The sequence below is a fragment of the Podarcis filfolensis genome (genome assembly GCF_964270895.1).
Source record: "Podarcis filfolensis genome assembly, chromosome: 8".
Lineage (NCBI taxonomy): Eukaryota > Metazoa > Chordata > Lepidosauria > Squamata > Lacertidae > Podarcis > Podarcis filfolensis.
This window is the reverse complement of record NC_139611.1, coordinates 74,394,074-74,413,091: the sequence shown is the minus strand read 5'-3', so window position 1 is coordinate 74,413,091 and position 19,018 is coordinate 74,394,074.

The following is a 19,018-nucleotide window of genomic DNA, read 5'->3' as shown; positions in this document are numbered from 1 at the left end:
TGCCGAGAAAGCATCAGAAGATGGCAGCATGCAGGGTAAAGACAACAGGGTGGTTGTGGGGTCAGACCACGTTGCCCCAGCTCCCACAGAGTGCTGGTTTCACTCCCTAACCACTGTGTGTGTTCGGCAGCCTTGTTTAGGGATCCTTTGTGTGTAGAGCAGCTCTACGCAACAAGCGGATCTCTGGGCAATCAGAATCCACTCTTGTGCCAAGGAGCTATGCACATTTTTATTCTATGCAGTTGTGAGCTACGTTTTTTAAAAAGGAGATGTGGAGGCTTCAGTAAGGAGCGGAAGAATTGCGCTGGGTAAGGGGTTAACTGCTTCACCCTATCTCTCTGTTCTCTTTGTCTGATCTGGGACGGACTTTGGTAATCTTTTGTAATGAGGCGCCCAGTGCAAGGCCAAATTTTGGTGCCTCCAAATGCATCTTCTCATTTATGGATGTTCTCAACTTTGTGCCCCCTCGGCTTGGTGTTCTGTGTGAGGGAACCACCCACACTGCCCCTAAATCTGTCACTGGTCTGATCCAAATTAGCCCCCATCCCCACTGTACAGGTGAAAGATAATGGTGAGGCCTCTCTCCCTAACATGCCAGTTTTCTTCCTGCAAGGAGTTTCCTTACACAGCGTTCAAAAGTGGTACCTAGCCCCAACTGCTCCCTGAAATGGCACACCCCTCTCTGCCAATTCAAGGGTGACGTCAAGGGGCTGTGCTTGCCACAAATATGAACTTGGCTTCCTGCCCCCCCCCCCACAAACAGACAGAAATAAACAGGTGGAGCTTTTGCCTCGGCTGCCTCTCCATGCTGAGAAAAGCTGCTGATTCCTGTCTGTGATGGAGCTGTTACCGGCTGGTGTTAAAAGACTGCTCCAGGCACTGAAGATACTGTTATCTCCCCTAGGGACAGAGAAGTGTTAGGCATGGGGAGGGTTTGGATGGAGAGATTAGGAGATTGCCTCCTCGCACTGTCTGGAATTGAATAAGGCTTCACACACACTTCACACACAGGCTGCATCTGCGAGAATGAGAATGTAAAAATAAAAATAAATTAAGAATTGTTCAGTGGAAGAGCCATCTTCCCAGTGACTTGACAGAATGAAGGCAGATAATGCTTGAGGTGGGTTTGAGTGACCCGAAACTGGGCGACTGCTATGGCGAAAGGAGTAACACCTGCCCAGAGATGGATCTCAGGGGACAGTCATATGTCAATACCCATCTGTCAGTTATGAATGTGTTCTTTCTTTTCTTGCATTTATGATTCCTTCTACAGTGGTACCTCAGGTTAAGTACTTAATTCGTTCCGGAGGTCCGTTCTTAACCTGAAACTGTTCTTAACCTGAAGCACAACTTTAGCTAATGGGGCCTCCTGCTGCTGCCGCGCCGCCAGAGCATGATTTCTGTTCTCATCCTGAAGCAAAGTTCTTTACCTGAAGCACTATTTCTGGGTTAACAGAGTCTGTAACCTGAAGCGTATGTAACCTGAGGTACCACTGTACTTCTAGACTGCCTTTTATCTGGCAGAATCACAAGGCGGTTTGCAATATTCACATGTTAAAACAAAACAAAACAAAGCAAACAAACAAACAAAAACAAACTGGGAGCTATGAATCAAACCGATTCATTCAGCCAAGCGGTTAAAAACGACGATCACCGCAAATGTATTTCAGCAGTAAGTGGAGCGTTCCCACTTTTGGCCGGTCTCGTCGAACAACTTGGCTCGATAGTCCGTCCCCGCACCCCAAAGGTCTGAGTGAAAAGTCTTGAGGCAGTGACAGGACCCTGCCAATGAAGGCACCTTACATGGGCTGATGTCTCGAGCTGAGGTGGAAAGAGTAAGAGGCCCCAGCAGATGTCTGGAAGATGAAAAGAATGCAAGAGCCCTACGCTCACACCTTGCACCTTCCGCATGCCCTTTATTCCTTGAGTTCACTCAAGTTTCCATGCGGTCAAAGGGCCTGCCAGGGGGTTGGAAGAGGGGAATGGCACACAGAGAAGAGACATGTGGGCGCTGTGCAAAGCCTGCATATGTGAGCAGCACCGAGTCCACAATAAACTTCAGTGCAGAGATGCCCATTGCTTGGGTACTCAGATTCTACCTCGTACAGCTACCTCCAGTATCATGCATACAATATCATATTTATTCATCAATCATGGAGATTTTCTGTCTTCTGGGATAGCCTTTGCCAACCTCCGATGTTTTGGGTTCTAAATCAGCTGAAGGGAGTTGTAGTCCAGGACATCTGAAGGGCACCAGTTTGGCAAAGGCTGTTCTTGGAAATCGCACAGCTCCTTGTGCATCACCTGGTGAGGCAACAGGCAAAATCAAAGACTCCAGGCCTCCTCCGGTTGCCTCTACCTAGTACAGATCCTGCCTCTCCCCACTGCTGGGACATTGCTCAAGTCAGTCAATGCCATCGAGTGATGTCTTCGGCTGACGTAGGAGAGGCAGGGAAAGTTCTCTCCCTTCCAGAACCCCGCTCACCTCACTCCCACCCCGGAACACAGAATGCTGCCGAGTTTGCTCCAGCACACTAGGTCGTCCAAGGACACATCGTGCTGCAGTCTGTGGTTGCGGTTGACGCCCTCCTGCAAAATTGACGCCAGCTTCCCCCAAAGGGAAGCAAACGGGACTGAGCCCAGCAGGGAATAGCTGAAGGCCTCGCCAGACCGGAGCACCGGATACGCAACCCAGAGGCGCTTATTGGATGCAGAAAACACTTGTGCCTTCGCTAACCTATAGTGCTTGGTGTCGGCTTAGGCGAAAGGATGGACTTCCACAGGTTGTTCAGTTCCTATGTGCAACAAGGGTTCTGATGCACGCTAGCATGTGTACCAGTAATTTTATTTCTTTAGTAAAGAGCCATCAAAGAACTCCCACACTAGTGAATTTTGGAGATCAGCTGGACAGCTGCCATGCAGAGGTTTGGGTATGCGATGGTTGCCATCAACTATGCAATGCTGAGCGTTCGAACCAGCTTTTGCCAATCTGGTGCCCACCAGATGTTTTGGACTATTGGGAAGATGGCTAGGGCTGATGGGAGCTGCTGCCAAAACATCTGGAGGGCACCAAGTTGACGAAGGTGGGTTTAAAATAATGGCTGGAGTATTTTTGTTCCATGTGTACTTTGTATTGTTTTCAAATCCATGCCCTGTTACTTTTCATGCTGTTTTGAAGGGGGTTTATTTTTTTGGCAGTTTTTACTATAGTTTGTACATCGCCTTGGGACGCGGGTAGAAGGCGAAATCATCATCATTATCTCCGGCTGCTCCGCTTGATCTCCCTGGTCATTTCCTTCTGCTGGGAGGCAGAATGTTATGTTCCCTGGGCTCTACACCCCCGTAACTAGCCTGCTGCCATCAGGTACAGTGGAGAGCATTATCCCAAGGCCAGTACTGGAAGAAAATTCAGTTGGCAGCCCAGCTGGCTTTTGTACATGGATCAATGGGCGCCATTTTGTTCTTCCCCTCAGAGATCAAGATGCCTCGTGTTGTCTCTCTCCTTCCCCAGGTGCTTGCCCCGTAATGGAAGGAATAACAGACACGGCACTCAGGAGGCAAGACCTTCACTGCCCATCTCCAACAAGGACAGAACAGCAGCAGGAAAGAACCAGCCCTGCAGATACCTAGGATTTAGTCCAGTGCCACCTAGTGACTAAACTATATAATAACATTATCCACATGGGCCCCAGATATAGGCAAGAGTTGGTCAACTAGACTAAAACAACATCTCAAGCACCCGTTTTTTGGATTTGCAAGTCTGACACCTGGTCGTTCGGGAGATCGATGCGATGTTTCAGAAGTGTTGGCAAAAAGTCAACTCGCGCTGTGTTTGCTTCGGCAAAAACAGGGGTGAGGATTGGTCCCCGTGCCGTGCCTACTCTCTGAGGACTCTGGCAAGATGTGTGTTTGCGTCTCTCAGGACAGGACGCTTCCCTCCCCGCCTTCCAGGATCGAACGCTCCAGCTGCTCTCTAGTTCTCCGCCACCGACCAGCCATGAAGGCAGAGGTCACAGGTCAGTGGGTCACAGCAGATCAAAGAGCCCGACCCCCATGTTCTGTCTGGAACATGTTAACCCTTCGCTGGCTTCCATGGTGCAGCAGCAGCAACAACGGCACTGGGCAGTTTGGGGGTGGAAGTTGGGGGGAAGCTGACGGGACGCAGCCCTTGTTTGGGTGACAAAGGGTGAGCTGCGGGCAAAAACTCTGTGGAGTTGTTATGAAAGGGGAGCGAGCCCTGGGCTAGGGGAGGAAGAGCTCATGGGTCAAGACTGAGGACGTGAGCAAACAGAACTGTTTGTACATGCACAGTGTATGCAGGCTCTGTCTGTGTGTTGAGAAGGGGGCACTCTCAGGGGCTGCTTGGGTGCCTTAACATGAAAAAAAAAATTCTCCCTCTGCTGTCCATCTTTGGAAATGCAGATGCACAGACACAGAGAGACAGATGACATACGCCCTTTTCCTTTCCGACCTGCTACTATGATGTGTAAGAAACCTGGTGCCAAAGGCAAATGAGACATGGCTGTGCTCTAGGGTGGTCACTTGCATGTTCTTTAAATAAATAAATGAATAAATAAATAAATAATAATAATAAAAATGCAGATCTGCATAACATTTTAATGTGCTAATTTGTGTCTGTCTTGACGCACTTTTGGAAATATTTACAGGCAACTCCCATTTTGCACGCCTTCAAATAACAAACGGCTGTACACACACGCATTGCTGTGAACCCAGAAGTGGCAGAAAAAGGTGGCATCACGGGGCAGGGCGGGCTTATGCACCCTTCGCCATTGTGCGTGATGACCCGGAACGTAACCCCCATGCAAAATTACTTTTACTAGACTTTAAAACAGGACCATAGAATTGTACTGTTGAGAGGAGGGACCATGAGAGTCATCTAGTCCAATCCCCTGCAATGCAGGGATTGTGCGGCTCGAACTCATGACCCTGAGATTAACTGTCTCACGCTCTACAGACTGAGCTATTCCAGGCGACTCCATGAAGACAGCAATACGGCCATACTTCATGTTACATTTGCTTCATGTTATGTTTTTTCAGGTTGCGTCCTGCGGCAACCGGGAAGTACCGGAAAGGGTTACTTCCGGGTTTTGCCGCTTGCGCATGCGCAGTAACACGAAATCATGCTTTGCGCATGCACAGTAGTGCCAAATTGTGCCACGCACCTGCGCAGATACGGCGCTTCAGGTTGCGGGCTTTTCACGTTGCGAACAGGCCTCCAGAATGGATCCCGTTCGCAACCAGAGGTACCTCTATACCTCTCACCGTATTGGAAGGAAACTGTGACCAGGGCCACATTTATGCCATATATTTAAAACAGCAGTCTTCAACTTTTTCAGACTCAGGATGCCCCTTTAGCTCAACCATGCATTTGGGGACCCATTTCTTAATCTTTTACCATATAACTGCACGGGGGTGCTGCTGATGGACCAGGCTGTGACCCATTAGCGCGTCCTGAACCACCAGCTGAAGACCAGTAATTTTAAGCACTATGGTACCACTTTAAACAGCCATGGCTCCCCCCGCAAAGAATCCTGGGAGCTGTAGTTTGTTAAGCGTGCTGAGAGTAGTTTGGAGACCCCTTTTCCCCTCCCAGAGCTACTTCTCTCAGGACCTTTATCAAACCACAGCTCTCATGATGCATTGGAAGAAGCCATGACTGCTTAAAGTGGAATCACTGTACTTTATGGTGTAAATGTGGCCTGTGTGCCTGCTAAGTCTACTGTCTGGGTCCCAAAGAGGTTTGAGGCCTTTTTTCTTGGGGTTCCTTCCTTATAAAGCTGACTTGGACCAGACAGCCCCTCAAACAGAGGACATCTTGAAACAGAGGGCTGTGCTTTGTCTAGTAGGACACTCAAGTTGTGTACAACACCATGCAGTTAAAGCAGGGGAGGCTGGTCCATCAAACTGCCCTTAGCTAGCCCCCAGCCGTCTCTGCCTTCTTCCTTACAACCAGTCCAGGAAGCTTGTCTGCTTCCCTTTCCTTAAACCCATCATTGCCCATGTAGAATTCAGGAAGAGGGGCAAAAAACGAGAATGAATTAGCTCTGCCTGTTATTGGTTCTGGCACCCTCTACTGTTGGTCTCCTTGGCTTCCATCCTACCAGTCCCAAAGGGCTCCAGCCACCTCCAGCCATACATTCAGAATATGTCCAGAATTCCACGCGGCAAAACGTTCTGGTTCTCGCCACCAGAACCAAGAATGACAATTGTGGGCAATTTACAAAGCAAAGCAAAGCAAAGCAAAGCAACAACTTAGAGGTTGATTTCCCAAAGAAAGCTCAACAACTTTTCTGTCCGGATTTTTACTTGAAATATGGTAACCCTATAATTATTCTTAGTTTTCAGAGATATATAGGGCTGGCGCAAGACATCCCCCAGGGAGGGAAGAAGGGATGCGTGGAGATCTACAGCAGGAACAAGGGAGGACTAAAGATCTACGTTGGGAACAAGGAGGGAAGAGGAGACCAGCAGCCTCCTGTTTGTCATGAGGCCGCTGTAGAGGCAGCATACCGGGGAGGCTGCCTCCAAGGAGTGCACCACAGCCCAGCAGTAACAGTGGGTGACACATTCCCTGGAGGCCAGATCTGTTGCCCCTGTGGAACCTGCCACCTGAGGCAGTCTCCTCACTTTGCCTCACGGGTGGGCCGGCCCTGTAGATATGCAACCGTAACAAACATGAACAACAACCTCAGAAAAACACTGAGGAGAGAAGAGGGAACAAGCAAACTCAGGCGCCAGTTCTTAAAAGTTGTGTAGTCATAATGGGCAGCAAGAAGGGAAAGAGTTCAAAAGGGCAGGAGGACCCAAATGTAACTGGGCTCTCACCGAGCCTCCAAATGTCCCTATTTTCCAAGGACGTCCCTGATTTAGAGAAGCTGTCCTAGTTTCTGATTTGACCCCAGAATGTCCCACTTTTCCTTAGGATGTCCATATTTTCATCGGAGAAATGTTGGACAGTTTGCGGTTATCTGACCCCTGAACTATCTGCCCACCCCCTTATTTTTATTTTATTTTATTTTATTTTATTTTATTTTTTTACTACTGCCTGGCATCAGTCCACTTGATGGCACTTTACAGAACAACACAAGCCAGGTCTGTGCCCCAGGGGGCTTGCAATCTAAATTTCCATGATGAGAGTGAAAGAGGGTAGAAAAACAATAGAGGGAGGATGAACGGGAGAGGCGACGATCACATGGGGTAAGTGCAAGCCGCTGTCTGACAAAACCCTTGCAAAGCACCAGACAGAGGCTTTCCAGCCCACAAACACATTTGTGAGTCTCTGTGGGATCTGTAGGCTGTCTTTATTGGAACAAATCCCTCCAGATATTAGGAATGTAGGAAGCTGCCTCATGTGGAGTCAGACCAGTGTTCCAGCAAGCTCAGTACTGTCTGCACTGAGTTGCAGTGGCTTCCGAACAGAAGACATTCCCAGCCCGATGTGCAGATGGCAGGAATTGAACCTGCGAGCTTTGGCATGCTGCTCTACCACTGAGCCATGGCTCTTCTTCCCCATGGCACAATCACGCTTCTCATGGCTTGAGCACAATCAATACCCAGGAACCAGCTGTGGATCGCTTGCTTTCTCCTCCTTATCTGCATTGCACTTAGTTAAGCTTTGTATCAACACTGCTATTGCCTGCGTTTGAAGCTAACCGGGTTTCCCACTTAGCTGGGATTTGAAACCAGGGTTCTAAGTGGAAACCCAGGCCAGCCATAACTGTGGTTTATGTCTGTGCTGATGAAATGCTTAGTTATGCTCAAGGCAGGGACTTTGCGCTTTAGAAAACGGTAAAGGTAAGAGACGCAGGTGGCGCTGTGGGTTAAACCACAGAGCCTAGGACTTGCCGATAATTTTTTTTTTATAATATTTTTATTTTTTCCATATAAACACAACATACATAAACATACAAAGACAAAAACAGAACAAAAAACATGTATCATTTCATATCCTAATTTCTTATACCTTTCTTCCCCGACTTCCTCATGCCTCCCTTTTCTGTATTCCAAATTCTTATCGATTGTTCAGCAAATCTTCCCTTATTTTAATTTAAATTTAGACTAGTCTTCCTTATTCTCCTTGTCTTAACCATAGCTAATAGTAACCATTTACTTTCCAGTCCAGCATCATTCTAACTTTCATTAATTTTGTAATATTTCTTTAAATAGTCTTTAAATTTTTTCCATTCTTCTTGCGCTGCTTCTCTTCCCTGGTTTCGGATTCTGCTCGTCATTTCTGCCAAACCCATGTAGTCTATCACCTTCATCTGCCATTCTTCCAGTGTGGGTAGCTCTTGCGTCTTCCAGTACTTCGCAATGAGTATTCTAGCTGCTGTTGTAGCATACATAAAGAAAGTTATATCCGTCTTTAACACCCCTTGGCCGACAATACCCAAGAGAAAGGCCTCTGGTTTCTTGGGGAAAGTATATTTAAATACCTTTTTAAGTTCATTATAGATCATTTCCCAGAATACCTTAATCTTCGGGCAAGTCCACCAAAGATGAAAAAATGTACCTTCAGTTTCTTTACATTTCCAACATTTATTGTCAGGCAAATGGTAAATCTTTGCAAGCTTGACTGGGGTTATGTACCACCTATATATCATTTTCATAATGTTTTCTCTTAAGGCATTACATGCCGTAAATTTCATCCCGGTGGTCCACAACTTTTCCCAATCAGCAAACAAAATATTATGACCAATGTCCTGAGCCCATTTAATCATGGCCGATTTAACCGTTTCATCTTGTGTATTCCATTTCAGCAGCAAATTGTACATTTTTGACAAATTCTTAGTACTGGGTTCTAACAGTTCTGTCTCCAATTTTGATTTTTCCACCTGGAAGCCAATTTTACTGTCCAGTTTAAACGCTTCATTTATTTGGTGATAGTGCAGGACTTGCCGATAAGAAGGTCGGCGGTTCGAATCCCCGTGACGGGGTGAGCTCCCATTGCTCAGTCCCTGCTCCTGCCAACCTAGCAGTTCGAAAGCACGTCAAAGTGCAAGTAGATAAATAGGTACTGCTCTGGCAGGAAGGTAAACGGCGTTTCCATACACTGCTCTGGTTTGCCAGAAGCAGCTTAGTCATACTGGTCACATGACCTGGAAGCTGTATGCCGGCTCCCTCGGCCAATAAAGCGAGATGAGTGCCACAACCCCAGAGTTGTCCGCAACTGGACCTAATGGTCAGGGGTCCTTTTACCTTTACTTTTAAAGGTAAAGGTAAAGGACCCCTGGATGGTTAAGTCCAGTCAAAGGGACGCGGGTGGCACTGTGATCTAAACCACTGAGCCTCTTGGGCTTGCCAGTTGGAAGGTTGACAGTTCAAATCCCTGCAATGGGGTGAGCTCCTGTTGCTCTGTCCCAGCTCCTGCCAACCTAGTAGTTCGAAAGCACGCCAGTGCAAGTAGATAAATAGGTACCACTCTGGCGGGAAGGTAAATGGCATTTCCATGCGCTCTGGCTTCCTTCACGGTGTTCCGTTGTGCCAGAAACGATTTAGTCATGCTGGCCACATGACCCAGAAAGTTGTCTGTGGGCAAACACCGGCTCCCTCGACTTGAAAGAGAGTTGAGCGCCGCAACCCCATAGAGAGGAGTGCATGCATGGCAATGTTTATGAATCAGCTACTCAGGTGATGTTTCAGTCATGGTCCAGGAGATGGCACCAAACACCAATGCAAATTAGACGGGAGCTTCTGTTAGCCTTTCGTTCCTATGTGTACTGGGATTCATCTGGGTGAGTCCGAGTCTCACCTTCAGCTTTCCTCAACCACATGATCCCACTAACCATCTACCAAAACAAAGAATCATCGAGTTGGAAGGGAGCCCAAGGGTCATCTAGCCCAACCCCTGCAATGCAGGAATCTTTTGCCCAATGTGGGGCTCGAAACCATGACCTTGAGATGAAGAGGCTCCTGCTCTACCGACTGAACCATCCCAATGAATCTGGATGGATGCAGGATGTATCTAAAAGCCGATTCAGAAAATGCATCAGTGGGGGGACACCTGCTTTGCATGCAGAAGGTCCTGGGTTCAATCCCCAGCATCTCCAGATAGGGCAGGGAATGTCCCCTAACTAAAAGCCTGCAGAGATGCTTCCGGTCAGTGCAGACAATACTGAGCCAGAGGGAACAATGGCCTGACTCAGCATAAGGGGGCTTCCTGTGTTCTTATGTAATATAGAGGGATGGGTGGGTAGATAAACCATAGGGAAATAGACTGTGTGTCTTAATTTTCAAGGCACGCTAGATAGCTCACTTGGCTAGAGCGTGGTGCTGATAACGCCAAGGTTGCAGGTTCGATCCCCGTATGGGACAACTGCATCCTCCTGCACTGCAGGGGGATGGACTGGATGATCCCCGGGGTCCCTTCCAATTCTACAATTCTATGCTTCTATGAGAGTGCAATGCAAGGGTGCTTCCAGATGGGCGCATATTGTGGAATTTTGCACCAGCCACCCAACACTGTCGGCATCAGAATGTCAGCTTGTTTCTGCCCTGCCCCGTTTGATCTGGATTTACCCTTTCCAGGGGAAATATGGCAAATAAACCAAGTCTGTGGTCAAGGATATGTTTGCAAATGAAGCCCACCCCACCGGGAACTACCCAAGTGGGGTGAATCTGCCATTCCCTGGAATGAGTTCAATGTGAGCTTCGGTCCTCAAATTATAAAATTATGATTATAAAGACATCCGAAAGCAGCCTTGTAATGGGAAGTTTTTAATGTTTGACTTTTTATTCTATTTTTGTATGTGCTGGAAGCCACCTGGAGTGGCTGGGGGAACCCAGCCAGATGGGTGAGGTATAAATTATTATTATTATTATTATTATTATTATTATTATTATTATTATTAAACAGAAGATGATTAGCAGGATCAGTATTTCTTTGCCCTTATCAGAAATGAATGAACCTGTGCAAACACACTCTTTGTAGGGCTCTGCTTTTTACATGCAGAAAGAGCATGTGGTACAGTCCTTCTGTCAATTGCTCTACACATCTCACCATCCCACAGTGAGGCAAGTGCACTCACAGGAGTGCCAGCTACAGGGTCAGCAGCTTGGACCTGCCATCCAAGGGCCCAGGATGCACTGCTGCACCTGTTCTGTCTTTTCTCTTGGTTTGGCGTTTCCCACAATGTTCCAGAACAGGACTACATGGGGATGAAGAATGGCAGCTGGACCTCCCCCACCCCACTGTCTGGCTACTATGGCCAAGACCTACTGATGGAGCTTTGTGTCAGGGGTCACCCTGGAACTTGGAAATTAGGGAGACTATTAGGCTAGTTTTCTAATTGCAGGAAGACTTGGATTAAAAACAAATAAATATGGGGAAAGAATGCAAGCATGCAGTCTTGCACTTGTGCTCTTTAAAGTGGCATAGTCCAGGAAGGACTGTACCACATGCAATTTCTCTGCGTTAAAAGAAGCTGCTGCTGCTGCTGCTGCTGCTGCTGCTGCTTCTTCTTCTTCTTCTTCTTCTTCTTCTTCTTCTTCTTCTTCTTCTTCTTCTTCTTCTTCTTCCTCCTCCTCCTCCTCCTCCTCCTCCTCCTCCTCCTCCTCCTCCTCCTCTTCTTCTTCTTCTTCTTCTTCTTCTTCTTCTTCTTCTTCTTCTTCTTCTTCCTCTCTCTCTCTCTCTCTCTCTCTCTCTCTCACACACACACAGACACACATACATGGACCTGAGTTCGAAACAACCCGTTTCCTGCTCTCCAGCCACTTCGCACAAAGCTGGAAGTGGTTAAAGAAACAAAAAAGCACCCCAAACCCCAAACAGATGTTTGAGGATGACTCATATATTTCCTTGTCATGCTTCCAGGTAGAGTACAAAAGGGGGGAGAGTGTATGTGTGTTTATTTCTTTCTCACGGGCTGTGTACACACAATACATTTAAGGGACTCCTCCCTCCCCCCAAAAAAGAATACAGTGGACCCTCCAGATACGAGCTTAATTCCTTCCAGGGGTCCATTCACACCCCAAAAATAACGTAAATAGAGGCGTGTTTCTGCGCATGCGCGCGGGGCGAAAGTATACACTTCCGGGTTTGCCATGGCCGTAACCTGAAGATTCTGTATTCAGAGGGATATGTAAGTAGAGGTACGACTGTACTGGGAACTGTAGTTCGTTAAGGGTACTGGAAATTGTAGCCTTGGGAGAAGAAAACTACAGTGGTACCTCAGGTTAAGTACTTAATTTGTTCCGGAGGTCCGTTCTTAACCTGAAACTGTTCTTAACCTGAAGCACCACTTTAGCTAATGGGGCCTCCCGCTGCAGCTGCAGCACCGGAGCACGATTTCTGTTCCCATCCTGAAGCAAAGTTCTTAACCTGAGGTACTATTTCTGGGTTAGCGGAGTCTGTAACCTGAAGCGTATGTAACCCAAGGTACCGCTGTACAGTTCCCATTTTGGGGTGGGGGTGGAATTATGCTTTCCACGTGCTCTAAATGAATGGTGTGCGCACAGTCGTCGTGAGATGTGTACGCAGGAGGAAATGCGCAAGCTATGCTTCAGCCGTGTTGCGTGTTGTTTCTGCTTTCTCTGCATTCCAGGACATATTGAGACCCCCACAGTTTGGAGTCTGCAGCAGTCTAGGCCCAGTTCCTTGGCCCTTTCCGTGTCCGAAGGAGTGAGAAAGTTTGTGTTTGCTCAGACTGTGCCTTCCTGCTGCCTCCCCTCCTGCCCGGCTGGCTGAGCCGAGCTGTGGTGCTGAGCTCAGCTGGGTGGGCCCCTGTCTGTCTTTGGGTGTCGCTGACTTTCCCTCTGCGAGAGGCTTTTCCATTCCCTCAGTTGCTTCTCATTCCCTTGCAAGATCTGCTTGTCCTGGCCACACCAACACCAGCTGCGGCTGCAGGACGGACTGCGAAACAGCTCCTGACAGTCTCCTCCAGCCCCTTTGGCGTCTCCTGAACGTCTCAGCCGGACCACACCTAGGGAAACCACGTCACGTCTGATAAGTGGCTATTAATAGCCAAGACAACAAGGCACACCCCACCCTGTGGGCCAGGGTCCTTTTGGGAGGAGCTTCAAGGTGCCACAGAAAGAGGCTGTGTGCACATTTCTGTTTATGCTGCATCCAGTGTGCTCCCACTGCTGGTTTGGGAAGTGGTGTATATGCAGTAGAAAGATCTCTGCAAATGTGACAAGAAGGCCGGCATCAAGAATCTTGCTATGTAGGAACCTCTTGCAGATGAGCTGCCCCTGACGGATGGTTTGCTCTCAGCAATGGCATGGGCACCATCCAATAGGCACTCATTCCATTATTGCAACCCCTTACCCCTGCAGCAGCACATAGGTCCTGAAAGACCTACATTGGCACCCAGTACGTTTCCGGGCACAATTCAAAGTGTTGGTGCTGACCTTTAAAGCCCTAAACGGCTTCGGCCCAGTATACTTGAAGGAGCGTCTCCACCTCCCTTCGCTGAGGTCCAGCTCCGAGGGCCTTCTGGCGGTTCCCCCACTGTGAGAAGTGAGGTTACAGGGAACCAGGCAGAGGGCCTTCTTGGTGGTGGCGCCTGCCCTGTGGAACGCCCTCCCATTAGATGTCAAGGAAATAAACAACTATCTGATTTTCAAAGACATCTGAAGGCAACCTTGTTTAGGGAAGTTTTTAATGTATGATGTTTTATCATGTTTCTAATATAATCTGTTGGGAGTCGCCCAGAGTGGCTGGGGAAACCTGGCCAGATGGGCGGGATATAAATAAAATAATAATAATAATAATAATAATAATAATAATAATAATAATAATAATAATAATAGATAGTTTCACTTGGTGTGCTGACAACTGCTACAATACTGACACAATTAAAACCATGTCACTTACATGGCACATTTCATTCCATAGCAAGTCCCACCAAAACCAAACAGTTATCAACAACCTTCTTCTACAAGAGCTCATCCAGAGATTGCTTTCATTATCCAGGTTCTCCTCCTGCAGTGAGGTTTTCATCCAGGGCCACCACCATCTGAAATTACCGTAGGTCAGCGGCAAATGGAGACGGGGCCTTTTCAGTCACGGCACCCTGTTTGCTAAATGCACTCCCTAAGGTGGCTTGATGGCTTCCACAGCATTACTTCATTGGCAGCAGACAAAGACAATTCTATTTCCCAAGGCATTCCTGAATGGAAAGCTGACTTCTACTGAACCGGACCTCTGAACTATCTAACACTGTATTGTCCACACTGACTGGTAGCAGCAATCTGGTGTTCCAGTGAGCCCTTTTAAGTTCTACCTGAAGATGCCAGGGACTGAATCTGGGACCTTCAGCTTGCTTGACCGCTGGACCACAGCTCATTCTGGATATGAATTGGCCCGCATAGGTTTTATCAATGCTTTTTCCCCCTTGGGGTACGCAGGGGTACACATACCCCTAAACATTTTGTGAATCTAAGTGTGGCCTCATTGAGGGGCAGTATTTCAATATGAGTAGGAAAATGAGAGTACCCCTAAACATTTTTTTAGAAAAAAAACCACTGGGTTTTATCCACTGGGCTGAATTTTGCAATGTTGAATTGTTGCAGCCGTTCTGCTTTACGCTCATTTCAGCTGTGATCTCACGTTGACGTTTTTACACTTCTGTGGTTTGCCGCCCCAGTAATATGTGCGTTTTAATTTGAAGTATCTGCCAGAGGAGGCCACTGAACCTTCCCCTTCCCCTTCCCCACCCCCCTGAAATCTGAAAATAGCGTCCTACGATCAGGACTCGTTCCTTCTCCCTTTTGACGCTCCGATTCCTTCAGGGCGTGAGTCATGCCATCATCTGTGCCCAAGATGACAGCCCCAACGTACTGCGGAGGGCTAAGACCTAAACTCAGTTCCGTCGAAAGCTTGTCCTCCCTGCAGATTCATCTGTCAAGTGAGCGGATCATTTCCTGTACATGATAGCATCTCCGCTTCCAAGACCTGACTCAGCGCCTGTCCAGATCCCTCCAGCCAGATGTTTCATAGCAACTGAAGGCAGAGTTCTCAGAGACCAGGGTGGACCGGGGGGTAGACTGCAACGTCATGGGCTCTGTCTACTTCTTGAAGTCTGAGGGGCTGAGTAAGCTGCCCAGCTCAGCAAAGTAGCCAAAGCTTCACCCCCACTTCAAAAAACAACCACCCCTCAGTGGTGAATAATTCCCACCTCATAAGACAGGCTGGCGAAGAGGGGAAAGGGAAGTGAGGTAGGATTCAGAGACATGGACTCAGGGGAGAGGAAATACCATAGCCAAACAGGAATTTTGCTCACTGAGTACCACCCTCCTAGCCTCTGGGGTGCTTTTTGGTCACTACCCTTTGCCAACTCAAATGAGAAAAGTTTGGATTCGAGGGCGCTGGAGAGAAAACCAAGTCTGCACATGGCAAACCAAGCTGAGGGACTATGCCGAAATGGCAATGCCAACTGGAAAACTCAGGAACCAAGAGGACAAAAACTTTACAAAAGAATGGGGAAAATGTATAAGTTATTTAAGAGACCACTGTAAGCAGATGGAAACATTGGCAGGATTTTGATTTCACTTGTAGTGTAGCAATTGCCATGGAAAATATAGACTGATATACTAGAGTTGGGAAGAAGATGCAGTTTTTAATGTTTAAATGAGACTCCAGTAGTTGTACGAACAAATCGGCCCCCGAACGATCAAAAACCGGAAGTGACTGCTCTGGTTTCCGAATGTTATTTTGGAAGCCGCATGTCCGGCAGGGCTTCCGCGGCTTCCGATTGGCTGCGGGAGCTTCCTGCAGCCAATCAGAAGCCGTGCTTTGGTTTCTGAATGTTTCAGAAGTTGAATGGACTTCCGGAACGGATTCTGTTCAGTTTCCGAGGTATAACTGTAAATGGATATGTATTCATATTTTTATAACTTTGTATTGTAAAAATCAAATAAAAATGATTTCAAAAAAAGAAAGCTGAGTCGGCATGCCCACCACACATTTAAAGGGTTTTCTCAATTCTGTGAACTGTAGTTTGTGTTGTCTAGTGGGAATTATAGCTCTGTGAGGGGTAAACTACAGTTCCCAGGATTCTTTGCTTTAACTGTATGGTGTGTATGCAGTCCAGGAACATCTGGCGGGCTGCAGGTTCTTCATCGCTGGATTAAGGAGATCAAGCAGGATACTCCACTCTCCCTCACGTTTCCAGGCGTTTTCTTTTGCCTCAGTGATTTCCCCATGACAGTTTAGGCTGCTTGATTCAGGGGTAAAAGTGGGTTTTCACATGAAAAGCACGGGCAAAGAGTGGCATGAAGCATTCAGACACGGCACTTTACAGTGCGAACCTGTGCTTAGAAACATGGCACAAAATGAAATCTAGATGAGCCCTCAATGTTCCGTATCTCAGTCATCATTGGGCTGGTGCTCGGATTTTTGAACCTTTGGGGATTGCATTTTTTTTAAAAAAAAGTTGTTTGCACTTTTGCAAACCTCGAAGTTCCCCTGAATATACGGGCATCTCCCTCTTGTCCCTTCACGGTCCCGTCTGTGCTGCAATCCTGTCAGCCTTCACTTGCCTTTGCTCCAAATTCCTCCTGCTCCTTCGCTGCCAGAGTGGCTTGCGCGAGATGTGAGTCAGCAAAGGCATGAGGGGAAGCAGACAGAAGTCTTGTGAACTGTTGCAACAGCTCAGGGCAAGAGCAGGCCTTTGGCAAACCATGGGCTCAGCTCTCCCCCACCAAATGCTTAGCGCTGGGGCCTCAGCATTGACTCAGTTTGCGATAGTACAGCTTCAGGAATGGTGCACCGTTGGGGCGGGCAGTGAGGGGGGAAAGGCATGGCAAATGAGCAACACGGCATGGGGTATTTCGGAATTGAAATAAAGTGAGCAAGTTGGAGACTTCAGTCTCCTGGTAAAGCTGGGAATGTTCTCTGCCTGGAACCCTGCTGCCAGTCATTGTGGCCAATAACTGAACTAGATGGGCCAATGGGCTGATTTAGTATTAATATTTTATTTTTTATACCCTGCCCAGAGGGACGCGGGTGGCGCTGTGGGGTTAAACCACAGAGCCTAGAGCTTGCCAATCAGAAGGTTGGCGGTTCGAATCCCCGCAACAGGGTGAGCTCCTGTTGTTCGGTCCCTGCTCCTGCCAACCTAGCAGTTCGAAAGCACAAAGTGCAAGTAGATAAATAGGTACCGCTCCGGTGGGAAGGTAAACGGTGTTTCTGTGCGCTGCTCTGGTTCGCCAGAAGCGGCTTAGTCATGCTGGCCAAATGACCCGGAAGCTGTACGCCAGCTCCCTCGGCCAGTAAAGTGAGATGAGCGCCACAACCCCAGAGTCAGTCACGACTGGACCTAATGGTCAAGGGTCCCTTTACCTTTACCCCACCCATCTGGCTGGGTTTCCCCAGCCGCTCTGGGCGGCTTCCAACACAATATTAAAAGCACAATAAAACATCAGACATTAAATACTTCTCTAAGCTGCCTTCAGATGTCTTCTAAAAGTCAGATACAGTGAACCCTCCAGATACGAACTTAATTCATCCCGTGGGTCCGTACTTACCCTGAAAAGTCTGTTTCTGGGGGCGTCATTTTTGTGCATGCGTGTGCAGCGAAACCCAGAAGTATACACCTCCAAGTTTGTCGCGTTCATAACTTGAAATTACGTTACCTGAAGGTAACATAAGCCGAGGTAGCACTGTAGTTGTTTATTTCCTTGACATCTGATGGGAGGGCGTTCCACAGGGTGGGTGCCACCACCGAGAAGGCCCTTTGGCTGGTTTCCTCTAAGCTCACTTCTTGGAGGGAGGGAACTGCCAGAAGGCCCTCGGAGCTGGACCTCAGTGTCTGGGCTGATGGGGGTGCAGATGGTCCTTCAGGTATACTGAGCCAAGGCTGTTTAGGGCTTTAAAGGTCAGCACCAACACTTTGAATTGTGCTCGGAATCATACTGGGAGCCAATGTAGGCCTTTCAGGACCGGTGTTATATGGTCTCGACAGCCACTCCCAGTCACTAGTCTAGCTGCCGCATTCTGGATTAGTTGTAGTCACCCACAACGGTAGCTCCACGTAGAGCACGTTACAGTAGTCCAAGCGGGAGATAACCAGAGCATGCACCACTCTGGCAAGACAGTCCATGGGCAGGTACGGTCTCAGCTTGCATACAAGATGGAGCTGGTACCCCATTCAGGACCAGGGAGTCCTCCATACACCCCCCCGTTCCCCCCAAACAGTACTTCTGTCTTGTCAGAATTCAACCTCAATCTGTTAACCGCCATCCATCCTCCAACCGCCTCACATGTCAGCTCCCTGTTTTCCAAAGGATGCTGTCTTATGGCAGGTCAGAATATTTGCCTTATCTTCTTCTTTGCTCTGCCTGGCAGCAAACACAACAAAGACTCTTCACAGAGAGGGGGAAAAAAGACCCAGAAAGCTATCTAGGAAGATTCATGTTGATACTGGGAAAGATCCTAGAACACATAATTAAACAGTCGGTCTGTGACCACTTAGAAAAGGATGCTTAAAAAAGGGCACTGTGGTTACAGAAACAAGTAATGCCAGACGAACCTCATTTCTTTATTTTTGCTAGCGTTAAAAGGTTGGTGGATCAGAGGAAGGCTATGGATGTAGTGTATCTTGATTTCAATAAGGCTTTCGACAACACTCCCCATGACATTCTTGTGGTGAAGCTGGTAAACTGTGGGCTGGACTGACTGAACCCAAAGAGTGCTCATTAATGGTTCCTCCTCATCCTGAGAAAAAGTGACAAGTGGGGTGCTGTGGGGTTCTGTCCTGGGCCCGTTCCACAGCTTTATAGATGACTTGGATGAAGGAATCGAGGGGATGCTCATCAGATTTGCAGATGACACCAAATTGGGAGGGGTAGCTAATTGCGCAGAAGACAGAATCGGGATTCAAAATGACCTTAACAGATTAGAGAACTGGGTCCAAATTAGCAGAATGAAGATCAAAAGGGACAGATGTAAGGTTCTTAACTTAGGCAGAAATAACCAGCTGCACAACTATAAGATGGGGGACATCTGGTTTGCCAGCAGTGAATGTGAAAAGGGTCTAGGAATCTTGGTAGACCA